The 14,679-nt window shown below is 31.9% G+C and overlaps 1 protein-coding gene across 1 annotated transcript in view; it reads left to right on the forward strand.

Moving 5' to 3' along the window:
* The first annotated feature begins 6,844 nt into the window (after positions 1–6,844).
* LOC145249518 (epoxide hydrolase 4-like) overlaps positions 6,845–14,679 on the forward strand; it is a 142,404-nt gene continuing 134,569 nt past the window's right edge. Inside the window, exon 1 of the mRNA XM_080111135.1 lies at positions 6,845–7,443. The gene's annotated coding sequence lies outside the window, so the exon portion shown is untranslated. The remainder of the gene's footprint in view (positions 7,444–14,679) is intronic.

The following is a 14,679-nucleotide window of genomic DNA, read 5'->3' on the forward strand; positions in this document are numbered from 1 at the left end:
GTATCTGGGCTTACTTACAAAGAATAATTTAGTTCCTAATTTTTTTTTTTTTTTTTTTTTTTTTTACAAAATTTCGTATATTTTTACTGAAAATAAAATCATTTTCTTTCAATATTTTGCAATGGATTTGAAATGTAACCAACAGTAGCTTTTCATTTTTCAGATTTGTAAATTCAAATAATGAAATCATGTTTTTGCAGTGTCTTTTTTTTTATATAACAGTATTAAAAAAAATAATTTGGTACTTCTGCAGAATACGGGCTGTGCTGAAATGTTGCTTAGAAATCCATTCTTAACATGGGGAGGGCGTTTTATAACTATTCTGTACTTTCACCTATAAATTTAATAAACAAAAGACACAGTAAAATTTCAATTTAAATTGAAAATCCTATATAAAATAAATAGCACTGTCTATATTCTGCACAAGTACCTCCACTTTAACAAACAAACCTTTTAAAATAATAAAAACAATGTTTCCGAAATATATTACAAATTTATAGCTACTAATGCCGTATCCAACAGGAAATTTGATAAAGAGGACAGATAAAAATCACAAAGGTAGAAAATAGATAAAACTCTGACGAGTTTATCAAAACCTTGGCTTTACATTAAAGCAAGGATCGGCAACCTATGGACTGCTGGCCGGATCTGGACAGTGAAGGCATTTTGATTGGCCCACAAGCCTGATTAACAATGATTCTATTTTAAACATGAGATGGAGCTTTTGAATTGAACAAAATCCACTAACCGACTTTGAATACTATGGCCACAAAAACATGATCAGTCACCTTCATTTCTGTGTATAAAAAAAAAAAAAAAGCTAGTTTAACTGACTGACTGGCGTGGACAGCTTCAAAGTGACAATTTTGTCTTGGTCAGCTTTCTATTTTATTATTTCAACAGTGATCCCTCTATCGCTTACCCCAATAGCTACACTAGTTAAGTTGCTGAAATATATCAAATGAGCGATGTTTTTATCTTTTCAATAAGTTTCAAATATATACGTCATAATTTCATCCATTTTGCTTCAGGTCATTTCACTTTTGAAATATTTTGACATTCCTCAAGAAAAACTCATTTTTGTTATGTGTTTTTGTAATTTTAAACTGTTTTCTGTTTTTTCCATGTTTATTTTCTATTATGGTTTTAAACATTTAGGTTGACAGGGACCTGCATATGTAATAGTTTTTCATTGTTAGCCTTCGTTCAGCTTGCGACCTGTCATTATATCCGGCTATCTATACTATCTGCATAACACTATCTGGCTCGCAAGGTTGAAGGAGTTGCTAACACCTACATTAAAGAGAAACATTAAAATTAAAGTTTATTTTCTTATTTTTTTTTATTTTATTTTTTTTTTTAATCGATTTTATTGTTTGGTGTTCTTGCTAAAAATTAAAACAGATTATTTGAAAAAAGAAAATAAAAATCCGGCAGAATAATAAGGCCTATTTTGTCCTTGTACAATTTACAATGTTAAACAAGCTAATCATATCAATTAGAGAGCTGGAAAGTTCAAGATAACTGAAAATTATAAAGGGTCGGTTTCTTACTCTGATTATTTAAATGAAAGTGACCAAGTACGATAACTCGATTCAATAGTTTTAGTCGAGTTATCGCCAAAACCTCCAAAGATACCAACTCCCCACCCCCAAATGTCGTTTCTATCTCGAAGGATACCATCAGTCCTCATCTATCTTTTTATACTCCCACTTATCTCCCACTCCCATTTAGAGACCGACCTGCTTGTTTTCAGTTTATCTGGCTAAGAGTAATCTAAAGTTTTGTAGTCAAAACGAATGATACTCGATCTCCCCTATACTCCAATCAAATAAGGCTCCATACTTAAGTTAAATGTAAGTTCTTTGTAATTTTTATTTGACTAAAACTTTAAATAATTTTATTTCATTACATAAATTATTTCAGCTAAATAGTTATTTTAGAGAGTAGCTAACAAAACAAAAGGGAAAAATAAATACACAAATAAATGTTATCAAAGTCAAACTAAGTTACTCTTCTACCTACTGGGTTAATTTTTTTGTGTGTGTTTTAACTTGGTTTAAAGTGTGTGTGCGCACGTGTGTGGGTGTGTTAGAAAACAAAACAAAACCGTGGTCTCATTTTAGCCTAGATAATCACAGAAAAATCGAAAATTAAACAAAATACTGGTAGAACATTTTCGCATGATTAGGGTCATTGGATGCGTTTCTATCAGTATTTTGTTTAATTTTCGATTTTTTTAGGGAATTATCAAGAAAGTTGGGTTTTTTTCTTGTTCTGACAACGATATTAAAAGCCTATTTTTTTTTCTATTTACAAATTTATTAACACTAATGGGCAGCCTACTAGTCTAATACTAACTTTCACTCATCTTTTATGTCATTCCGATTTCATACAAAAATCACAAAAGAGATTTTATTTGATCTTTGAAATGCATATCTAAAGTAGATTTTAAAAATCTTTCCTTCACTTGTTGTATAAGAGTTGTATTTAACTATAATCATTAAAGATCAAGCGACAGCAAATCTTATGAAGTTCATGCTATCCTAGGTTTAACTAGTGATGCAAGGGGGACAACCCAGTTAAATTAATTTAGAATTATCCACTTTGAACTTCATGTTAAGCTACAGTACTTGTAATTATTTTTACTTTGAGATCAAGTGACATAAGTCATAATTCTCCAAATTTCAGTTGCCTGTTTGATCAAACGTCAACAACCCAACATCGTCCTATTATTTTCAGTCATTTATTGCTACGTCACTTCAAGTGACAAATCTCCCAGTGACTCGAGCTCTGAAATAAATCGTTACTAACTGAAAGCTGTTTATTTCAATTAAAAACACATTTTCAACGACATATCTTCGTATTATTTTGATTCTTCGGACTGCTGTTTCCATCATGAGTGTCATTTTCACAGCGTTTCGGTCGATGTAACCTCCGACCTTTTTCAGGTGTACCTTGTTGAACTCAGTAATTTGAATGGAACTTTGAATGAAACCCTTTGTTTACTTCACGGGGATAGCATGCTCTCGTTCCGTCAGCCATAACTAGATAGAGATCCTAAGTAATTCGTGACTGTATTTCTTGCTCGCCCACACTGAGAATTGAACCTTCAGGAGAATATCGTTTTTACAATTGATTTTTCCAAGTACTTTAACCACTGTCGCAAGGACCCATGGCGCACTGGTTAGTCTCTCTAACCACTAAGCCACAGGTCCTTGAAAAAAAAAAAAAAAATACAAGGACGAAGTGTGCATTGTACAGATCCACCCTAGTTTTTTGTGTTAGCAAATAATTAATTAAGTAACATTTAAAAATAATTAATTGATTAAGTAACATTTAACGATGAGATCTTTTCAAGGCAAATCTTAAAAAAAAAAGAAAAAGTCCCCACCCACCCACGTTGTTTGAAGTGTTTATACATGTTCTTATTTACTTGCCTCCCCACGAGAGTAGTTAGACACCACCCAAGAACTTTCTTTGTATCTGAGAGCAAAATCTTAGCAGCAGACAATTCATGAACTTTTCTTTTGGCTTTAAGTTTTTTCTTCCCTTAATAAAATTGTTGTTTGTTTCTATCCACAAAGTCTTTTCTCTTATTTATTTTTCTTTTTTTTCTTGTTGCTTTTCTTTGTCTTGGTAACGTTTTTATACATCGAAGTGAGCTTCATCGAAAGTGATAATAGTTTTGACAATGGCCATTCCTAAGATGAATATCTCTACCTTGGATCAACAGCTGCAGACGCCGGAAGATGTTTCATATTGCCAAACAAAATAATTAATCGCTGGAAAGAAAAATTGCGCACTTTGTGGTGAGAGGTGCATCATCACCAAAAGAGGATCCATTAAGGGTGGCTGGAGGTGTACCAGTATGAAATGCTGGTAATGGACGTTAAGGACTGGCATGTTTTTCCAGCATGCCAAACTGAAAATCTTGACAGTGCTAAAAGTTATCTACCTGTGGGACTACAAGATGGCACATCATGAGCGAATGTGGAATGGAGTACAAAAGTAAAGAAAAAAAAATGCCAAAATGGAATGCATGAAAAATACAAAAAAGGGCTTTTTTTTAAAACTTTTGTTAAAAACTGAAAAACAAAAAAAATTGATTATCTTATTTTGTTCAACAAAATTTTAAAAATTGGCTGAAAACTTACGTTCAACTATTGGACACGTTTACCCAAGTGGAGTTGCCAAAATATAATATTTTGAAGTCAAATCTTTTAGAAAAAAAGGCCAAAGTGATAACTGTAGCCAAATTCTCACAAACAAAAATGCTAAATTGAAAAACCAAAGTGTGTATTTGTATATTTTTCACGTCATTATCTTTTTTGCGTGTTTGATGTTTTAAACCGATGCATTTCATATATATATTTATATATTGAAGAGTTTAGCTGCCAAATATTTACGTCTTTTTTATGAAGATTTTTTTCCGCAAAGAAAATACAGAAGGTTATTCGTTAATTATTTTATCTTTTCCATGCGATTTGACAACATAGGTTTTTGGCTATTCTGAAAATGAATATCGCATGTAAAGTTGTTGACAACAAATAGTTTGTATGTGATAACGTTATACTTTCTGATGACAAGACAAACAATGCATGTGCATGCATTGTTTAGCATATGGCAAGACTATTAGTCAGCGACAATTTTACATGTTTTTCATTTTCAGAATACCCGAAAACTTATAATTGTCAAATTAAGATGAATGCGAAAGACAGTGAGAAACAACAAATTGACCCTTTTTTAACATAAACATTTTCTTTATTGATGCTATATAGAGAAAAATAGGTATATTGAAAATGTTTGTTCTGGACTAAACTGAAGAGGTTAGCTCCCAAATATTTTCGTTTTTTTAATCAATTTTTAATTTAGTCAAAAAAAAAAAAAAATACAAAAATTTATTTAGCGAAATAAAACCAATTTATTTTTTTGGCAACAATTTTATTATTTTTATTCAAAATTTATTCTGTTTATTTTATTTCATTTATTTAGTTTTTTTTTTATTTTTCCATTTCAATGGTTGAGCGGTTGATCAGCCACTACTAAACTGGAAGCAGACGATTTTTGAATTGGAAGAAATTGAATGAAAAAAAGAAAAAAAACAAATTTCAGATCGGAGACCCAGGGCACACAGTCGAAATTTTTGATGTTTCACCCCAAACAAAGTACAGTCCCACTTATTTTTGAGGGGCTACTGTTTGGGACCAGATTTGCAGATTTGCCATAGGGGTCAATCCTTAGATCTTTATTATTCCTGATATTCATAAATGACCTCCTTGAAAAAATTTTCTCTGAGATGGAAATATTTTCTGATGACACCATGCTCTATTAATAGTAATTACCAGAAACCTTCTCAACCATTGATTGCCATGGCTAATGATACACTGCCTGAAAGTACTTTCCTTAAGTTCCAAGGGTTAAAATTCAGACATGAACATGAATTGGAACAAATACATTGAGGCAATTGCTAGGGCTGCTGTGAGGAAGGTAGGTTCTCTCTACTGTGCTAAAAGGCTACTCACACCCGAGAGTATCTTGTATCTCTACAAAGCCTCAGTTCGCCCATGCATGGAGTATTGTTGCCACATTTGGGCTGGTGTATTTGCCACTAGTCTTTCGCTCCTAGACAGGGTTCAAAAAAGAGTTGCTAACCTGGTAGATCCTGAGTTATCAACTAAACACCAACCTCTATCCAATTTCTGAACCATGTCATCCTTGTGCCTGTTTTACAAGTATTTGAATGGCAAGTGTTCTGATGAACTCTGAGTACTAGTATCCCCTCGACTACAATATCCCTGACAAGCAGCAAAATCCCACCCTTACACTGTAGAGATCCCTAGATGCCGTACAGCTTTCTACTCGAATAGCTTTTTCCCCTCAGACTGCTACACTTTGGAATTCCCTCACGGGTCTCTGCTTCCCTATTATTGTACTAATGTGCAGAAATTCAAGTGTAACCTGTACAGACATCTCACTACCCAACTCCAGAAGTACAGAAATTCTCTGAACATGTCGTTGCTCGGTTTATTGAACGGGATATCCGTGCAATCAACGCTTTGCACAAGTCGGCATTGAATGAGTTACTTTTACTGGATTCTTGACAATCACAAGCAATTTCTTTTAGCTTCTTGGTTGTGTCATCAATAGGGCTATGACAACAGAATGTTCTTTTCATTGTTTTGACTCGAGTATATATGCGGCACAGTTAGACATAGTTAATCAACTGAGAATCACATGACTATATAAAAACATAAGCTATCAACGGACTCGAGAGTCAAAACAATGAAAACAATAAGCTGTTGTCCTAGCCCTAGTCATCAATCCCACCAAACATCATGGGATAATTGAGGATGTCCTGCTCGCATACTCCCCGGATGAAATTCATCCAAGCAACATCTACTTTTCTTATTCTGCTCTGCTGGATTTCCATGCTCTGACAGAACAACTTTAGTATATGTGGGATTCGGAGGTGACTTCTTTCTAAGAAAGACCCCTTTCTGCGGGAAATTGATGATCTACAAGATGAACAAGTCCATAGAAAGCTTTCTAATCTTCCTGACCTTTTGTGTAAACATCTTTCTTTGTTACAGCCGTCACAAAAGCTGCTATTTCGTACAAGTCCTAATGAAGTTGCCGTGTGGAACTCATTTACTAGAAACTTGATAAATAAGAAAAAAATGTTGGAATTTTATTCCTGCTTAATCTTTCTTCCTCTTTCATCTATTTCTAATGTGATGATGATTGTTGTATCACGTGATTGAATTGTGCTCGCTGATTCATTTGAAAAGTTCCTGTTTTTTTTTTTTGTTTTTTTTTTTTAATTTGCGTATTTTGCCAGTTGAAGATTTGGTGTCCACTTGTACAGGATGTGTGAACTTTGTCTCCGTCAAAAAGACGTAAAAATTAGAAATAGTCTTAATTTGACTTTAAAACAGTTGGAAATCAAGAAAGTTTGGAAATAAGCTAACCAATTGAAGGTTATGTTTATCCAGATGTTGCGAGTAGACTATAAAAAGTCGAAGAAGACATTAAAAACAGTAACATGCGTGCATCTGAGGGTAAATGCGAGGCTATCGGTAGCCTCAGTAAAAGACTATTTCTTTTAGGAATGAAGAAGTCGTTTAATGGCATACAGGAGGTTGAAATGCTGCGGGGCTAAGTTTGGCTGGATTATAAATGGAAAGTTGACATTGATGTGAATGATAAGGGAATTTTGCCAAGCGAGGGTAGTGGAAGCTCAGCTAGTGAAGAGATGAAATTACAGGAATTACCAAATGAACTTTGAACATTCGTGAGTTTTATTTTCGTCATCTACAAGGAACAAACATGGATTTAATTACGCAAAGTCGAAAAAGATATTGCGATAAGGGGAAGTAACTTATGTTGACTTATTTTCGTCCACACGTAAAAAGATAATATGCTCGTCCATTAAGCGCTTTTGTAAGTCACTTTCTGTTTTTTTTTTTTTTTTTTATTTTTTTTTTTATTTATATATAGTTAAGGTTTGTTGGATCTTGCTAAAAAGGGACAAATTTAGCAGTTGCAGACGCAAGGGAACATTTTAGATTTTATTTTACTTTTTTTTCTCAATGAAAAAGTTTATCTTCTAGACGATCATTTCCTGCTCATTTCTTGTTTTTATTGTTGCATTTTTTAGTATTTTGGTAACTATAACCAGCAGGATAACCGCCGTCATAGCAAATTTTCCGCATAAAAGGTCCATTTCGTTTCCCTAATTTCTTGATTGCTGTAGATGTGATCTACCATAAGGATTTTCATTTTAATGGTAAAAAAATAAAACCGAATAAAATTTAGAAAAATAAAACACGGTATTTTTTTTTTTTTTATTATTATTATTTTTTTTAGTTACCGACCCCTCGGCATTCACCTTTGAATTATCGACTTACTAAGGTTTTCGTATATGCTGAGAACGAATATCACATTTATTTTTTTGGCGCAAAATAGTAGTTATCCATATTTGAAGGCAATTAGTATCCAACGTAATCACTAGTTTTTACTGACGGTCATCATTGAGAAATAAAAGAACCCAAACGGGGCAAAAACATTTTTCGACTTTAAGGCTGAAATGACCCCTCACCCCTCCAGATATTTTCCTGCTTCTCGATATCAAAACAAAGTCTTTTACTCTTAATTACATTGGTAAATATTACCATACGCTACAACAGACACCGACTACTCTAGGGTATTAGCAGTTGCGGACAACGAGACTGATAATCAAATCCGTCACAAATTTACCGTTTGCATGGTATGAACCCCTGGGACTCCTTTGTGCCTTTTCACCACCTTCGTTTATGCTAAGTATGATTTTTTTTTTTTTTTTTACTAAACTGTGCGCATGCACGTAATCACGACGTTTCCCAAGGTGCATGAATACACGGACATTTTAAATGACAATTTTTCATAGAATAAAGTTTTCACCTCATTTAATAGTAAAAATAATGCTGACGGAGGGGGGGGGGTATTCAATCATGAAACTTGTATAGTTTAACAGGTGCTTCACTGCTTCGGCAGTTTAATTAACCGGGGGTTTTCCCGTAAGTAACGCGCCGACATTTAACAAGTAGAAAACCGTTTAACATTTTTACAGAAATCCCGTGTTTACATTTAAGGGGTGGGGATTTTTTTTTTTTTTTTTTTTTTTTAAACCATGTAAAACATTTCCAGCAAATTTTTTTTTTTTTTTTTTTTTTTTTTTTTTTTTGCTAAGGAACATGTCTGAATGAACATGGCATGCCCACATGAACAATTTATTTTGTACAATTGATCGTTTGGATTGAGCATACAGTAAAGCTGAATTCCCATAAAATTTTTTGAATAAATCCAATCTGGGTGTTTCTGAAAAAGTAGCTATTAATTCCAAATAACTTCTTCAAAGCAAAGGTTTGCAGTTTTGTGTGCGTGTGCGTGCCTGACGTTGGTGGTATTAATCTCTCTTAGGGTTGATGTTGGCAATGGTGTTCAGTGGCAATTTTAGTGAGTCAGTCTAAACGGTCATATTTGGTCAGTTAAACCAGTAGGCGTGTCAGAAATTGTGAAAAATAGTGAATAATTCCACCGTCTTTCCAAGCTTATAACTCCTCGAAAAATGTAATTCAAGCTCTAATTATTTTTTCAATTAAAAGGAGCAAGAACCAAGGTTTCATTAAAAAAAAAAAAAAAAAAAAAAAAAAAAAAAACGTAGTTTAAAAAAGGTTTTAGACACTTTTTGTTTTAAATTTGAATATATTTGACCTTTTCCCTTCAATTTGTGATATATAAAACTTGAGTAAATTAATTATTTACTTTTTAATAGACACCTTAAAATGAGGGGTGGGTGAATTAAAAAAAACAAAAAAACGTTTGTCTAAAATATTATATTCGTTTTATTGGAAAGGGCATAAAATTTCACATTGACCCTGAAAATATCGTAAAAATAGAATCAATAGAAAAATTGATAGATTTTTAAAGTTTAAAAACTGACAAATATTGAGTTCGTAAAATTCATTACTGTTTTTTAAAAAATAAAAAAATATTTCTATTACTTTTAAAACAACTTTAATAGTTTATTTTGGAAGTATAATCCATAAAGAAAATAAACAACCCACTTTTAAAAGAGAAATTGCGAGTTTTTTTATATTTTATTTGCAGTTTCGTGTTAGGGGTGTCAAAAATTCTGATACACCTATTTTAAATCAGTCTCATTGGTTCTGTAATTTCACATGCACACGTGAAATCCCTATTATCTACTGTATTTATTAGCGAGGAGGGGGGGTATCTACTTAAAGTATCCCTAATGTGTATGTGACCTGACTAGATAGGGTCGAAATTTCAGTGGCCGCTAAAGGAGACTTGTAACAGCATTTTTCAATTTTGGTACCGGGGAGGAGGGTACTATCACAAATTTCAAAATTTAACACTTAAAACTATAAATAAAAACACGGTAACATAAGTGCAACATTAATTTTTGTTTTCACTTTGTTAAATCCGGTCAAAAGAAAAAAAAATAAAATCCGAAAAGCGCAGAGTTCAAGCCAAATTAAAAAGCCGACACAGTCCAAAAAAATTTTTTTTTAATGTAGGTACAGGCAAAAATCGTGGAATAAAGATAGGGGACCTAATTTTGGAAACTGATTTATATTTTTTTTGTAGTTTTCCGACTACTTTTTTTTAATTTTTTTTTTTATTGTTTTTGAAAGATTAAAGACTAAAGTTCATTTCCAGAAAGAAAAAAAAAAAAAAGTTATGAAAATGTTTTTACCGCGAAGACAGTGGAAGCCCCCTCTAGTGAAATACTCATCGGCTCCGATGTTGTACGCATCATCATCACGTTTAAGGGAGTGCTTATTTTGCGCATGTGGCCTCGTTTGTTTCTTGAACTTTGTGCTGTCTGTTCGGATTATTATTTATATTTTTTATTTATTTATTTAAAAAAAAAATTTTTTTCGCTGTTTGGATTATTTTTGGCCGACGTACGCGACCGATGTTGAACGTTGTTCGATTGATTGATAGGGTCTGCCAAACGATTGTGAAAAATGGACAGCATGTTTCAGTGACGTAAGATTTGTGTTAACTATACGAACTATGGAGAAGCAGAAGCGACTTTATTTTTTAACCTTTGTTTATCTTCAAACTGCAGTTAATTAATCTTGATTTTAATTTTGTTAGGTTTTAAGATTTATAGTTTATTATACACATTTGTATATTAAATATGAAATACGGTTTAACTGAATTTTCATTTGGTTACCTACAGGGTTCCATATTTTGTTCGGTAAAAAGAGACATACAAAATATGAGGGCGGGAACTACAAAATGCTTAATATTTGTGCAATAATATTTTCAAATTGGTTTTAATCTGACGATAAAATAGCTGACAAGAGTCATGTTTATATTAAAACTTAATATTTAAAAATAAAAAATTTAACAATTAAAAATCTATGTTGTAACAGAACATTTTGAAATAATGGAATTTTAATCGTTTAAAAATTAAAGTTTTTGGGTTTGTATTACTGTACACAGATTCGAAAAAGTTGTCAAAAACAAATATATAACAAATAAATGTTATCAAAGGCAAGATAAGTTACTTTTCTGCCAAACTGGATATATTTGTGTTTTTCAATGTAACATTTATTCAGCTCGAAAAACAGTGTTTACCGATGTATTCGAAAATTCAAGATGGCGTCTCACACCCTCTTTAACACCGTAAGTATGGAAAAAGGTGTTATAAATAAAAAAAAACTATACAAAATACTATTAAAAACCCGCCGAATATATGTCAACCTATGTCACGGTAACATATATTGAGCGAGTTTTTAACAGTATTTTATCCGTTTTTTTATTTATAACATCTTTTCCCACACTTACCGTGTTAAAGAGAAAATAAGACGCCATCTTGAATGTTCCAATACATCGGTAAACACTGTGTAGTTTTCGAGCTGAATAAACATGTTACATTGAATAAAAACACGAAAAATATATCCAGTTTGGTAGAAAAGTAACTTATCTTGCCTTTGATAACATTTGTTATATATTTGTTTTTTGACAACTTTTTCGAATCTATATGTACAGTAATTAAGGGTAACCATTAAATTTACATCGTTTTCTTTAATTCCAACTTCAAGGTAATTTTTGTTAAATATGTGTATTTAAAAAATTAAAAAAAAAAAAAAAATTTAAACGTGGAAATACTATTTAAAAAAAGTAGCGCGGATCACTCTGCATTAGCATCAAATCGTAAAATTTGCGAAAAGAAAAATAAATAAATCACGCAAAAGTTCTTTCCTTGTAAAAATTGCTCCCAAAGTCGAACTGCGTATTTCGCTAGAGGGGTCACTCGTGTACGTCAGCCTTTGTTTTTAATTTTCGTGTTTAATATCCATAAAAGTTAAGCCAACGTATTTAAATCAAAATGGTACTCATGCACTTAGTGATCCGTGCTGAAATAACGTTATTTAAGAAGCCGTTCTTAACATGGGAGGGTGTAATCTTACAATTGAATAAACATTCAAACTTTAAACTTGGAAATACGATTTAAAAAATAGCGCTGATCAATAAGTGCACTAGTAGGTTTGTCAGATACTTCGTGAAAAATATTGAATAATTCGACCCCACCTTTCCAAGCTTATAAGTACTCGAAAAATTCAAACCCTAATTTTTTTTCTCAATTAAAAGGAGCAAGGACTAAGGTTTCATTAAAAAAAATATTTTCTTTTAGAAAAGTTTTAAACTTGGAGTTGGACTTCACAGGTAAATTTCTAAAAAAACTGTTTTAAATTAGAATATATTTATTGATCGGGTTTGTATTACTGTACAGATTCGAAAAATTTGTCAAAACAAATGTTATCAAATGCAATATAAGTTACTTTTCTACCAAACTGGATATAAGTTGTGTTTTATTCAATGTAACATTCAGCTCGAAAAACAGGGTACTGGTCGCGGTAAGAGTTCCCTGCCGAACACCTTCAAAAAACAATTTCTCCCCGCGCAGCCGCAAAGGACATGTTTTAGTTGCCATAGTAACACTTTATCGACATTGTTTTACTGTTTATGAATATTGAAATAAAAGACATTACACATAAATATTATCTCACTTTTATCGACTTTTTAAAACTTTTTTTTTTTACTCTTTTTAAATGACAACGTTAATGTTTATGAATATTGAAATAAAACATTACACATTTAATAATATCTTTTTTTTTTTTTTTTTTTTTACGGTTTATGTGTAAATTTTATCGACCAGTACCAAAAACAGTGTTTACCGATGTATTGGAAAATTCAAAATGGTGCCCGAGTCTTTAACACCGTAAATTTGTGAAAAGGTGATATAAATAATAAACTAGACAAAATACTATTAAAAACCCACCGAATACATGTCAAACTATGTCACCGTAACATATTGAGTGAGTTTCTAACAGTATTTTGTCTAGTTTTTTATTTTTTTATTTATAACACCTTTTCCCAAACTTACCGTGTTAAGAGAACCGGGTGCCATTTTGAATTTTTTCAATATATCGGTAAACACTGTTTTTCGAGCTGAATAACCATGTTACATTGAATAAAAAACACTAAAAAATTATCCAGTTTGGTAGAAAAGTAACTGATCTTGCCTTTGATAACATTTGTTATCTATTTGTTTTGTGGCAACTTTTTCGAATTTGTGTCCCGAAGTTACTTTTCTACCTAACTGAATATAATTTGTGTTTTTATTCAATTTAACATGTTTGTTCAGCTCGAAAACGATAGTGTTTACCGATTTATTGGAAAATTCAAGATGACGTCTGACACTTTAACATCGGTAAGTTTGGGAAAAGGTGTTATAAATAAACTATAAAATACTGTTAAAACTCGCTCAAGATGTTACCGTGACCTAGGTTGACGTATTCGGTGGTTTTTTTTTAAATTTATTTTTATTATTTATAACATCTTTTCCCAAACTTAACGTGTTAGAGGGAGTAAGGAGGCGCCATCATGAATGTTCCAATACATCAGTAAACACTGTTTTTCGAGCTGATAAACATGTTACATTGAATAAAAACACGAAAACTATCCAGTTAGGTAGAAAAGTAACTCATCTTACCTTTGATAACATTTGTTATATGTTTTTTTGACAACTTTATCGAATTTATGTGTAAAGTAATACAAACCCTACTGTTGTGATATATAAAACTGAGTTTTTAGACATTTCAAAATGGGGATGGGGGGGGTTGAATTTAAATTTGTCTAAATTATTCGGTTTATTGGAAATAGCATGAAAGACCCTGAAAATATCGTAAATATAGAATCAATAGAACAATGACAGATTTTTAAAGTTTAAAAATTGAAAAATACTGAACTCGTAAAATTCAATTAGTTTTTTTTAATATTACTTTTAAAACAACTTTAGTTTATTTTTGAAGTATAATTCATAAAAATAAACAACCCACTTTTAAAAGAGAAATTACGAGGGTTTTTTTTTTATATTTTATTCGCAGTTTCGTGTTAGGGGCGTAGCACAAATAAAATGAAACATGCCGGCCGTTTTAGAACTTAACGCCCAGGAGTAAGAAAAATAAAAAGCTGTTTAAAGTTTTTTTGTGTGTGTGAATTCGGGTAGTTATCAATGTTTCGTTTTTATTCTGGAAGACAGTCTGGTAACCTAATTGGAGTCAGCAATTAAACACGTTTACCGTAGTTACAATAACGAGTAGATGGAAATCTGAACTTTGGTTACGAACCAAAGTTTAAAGGCTAGAAACGATGAAAATTAGAACACTAGTCGGTACTGGTCGCGGTAAGAGTTCCCTGCCGAACACCCTCCAAAAACAACGATGTCTCCCGTTTGTCGCGCAGCCGCAAAGGACATGTTTTAGTTGCCATAGTAACAACTTTTTTTTTTTTTACTCTTTTTAAATGACAACGTTAATGTTTATGAATATTGAAATAAAACATTACTACACATTTATTAATAATATCTTTTTTTTTTTTTTTTTTTACTGTTTTCACTTTTATCGACTTTTTCTTTTATGAAACTTATCGGCGGTTCTTGAAATTCTTTTTAAATGACGACGTTTTTACTGTTTATGAATATTAAAAGAAAAATAATTACTAAACATTTATTAATAAGAAAATGGGTGCTAGTGCACTTATGATCCGCGCTATATTTTAAATCGTATTTCTAAGCTTAAAGTTTAATGTTTTTTT

This window comes from Euprymna scolopes, chromosome 28, assembly GCF_053919585.1.
Source record: "Euprymna scolopes isolate OS-2025 chromosome 28, ASM5391958v1, whole genome shotgun sequence".
Taxonomy (NCBI): domain Eukaryota; kingdom Metazoa; phylum Mollusca; class Cephalopoda; order Sepiida; family Sepiolidae; genus Euprymna; species Euprymna scolopes.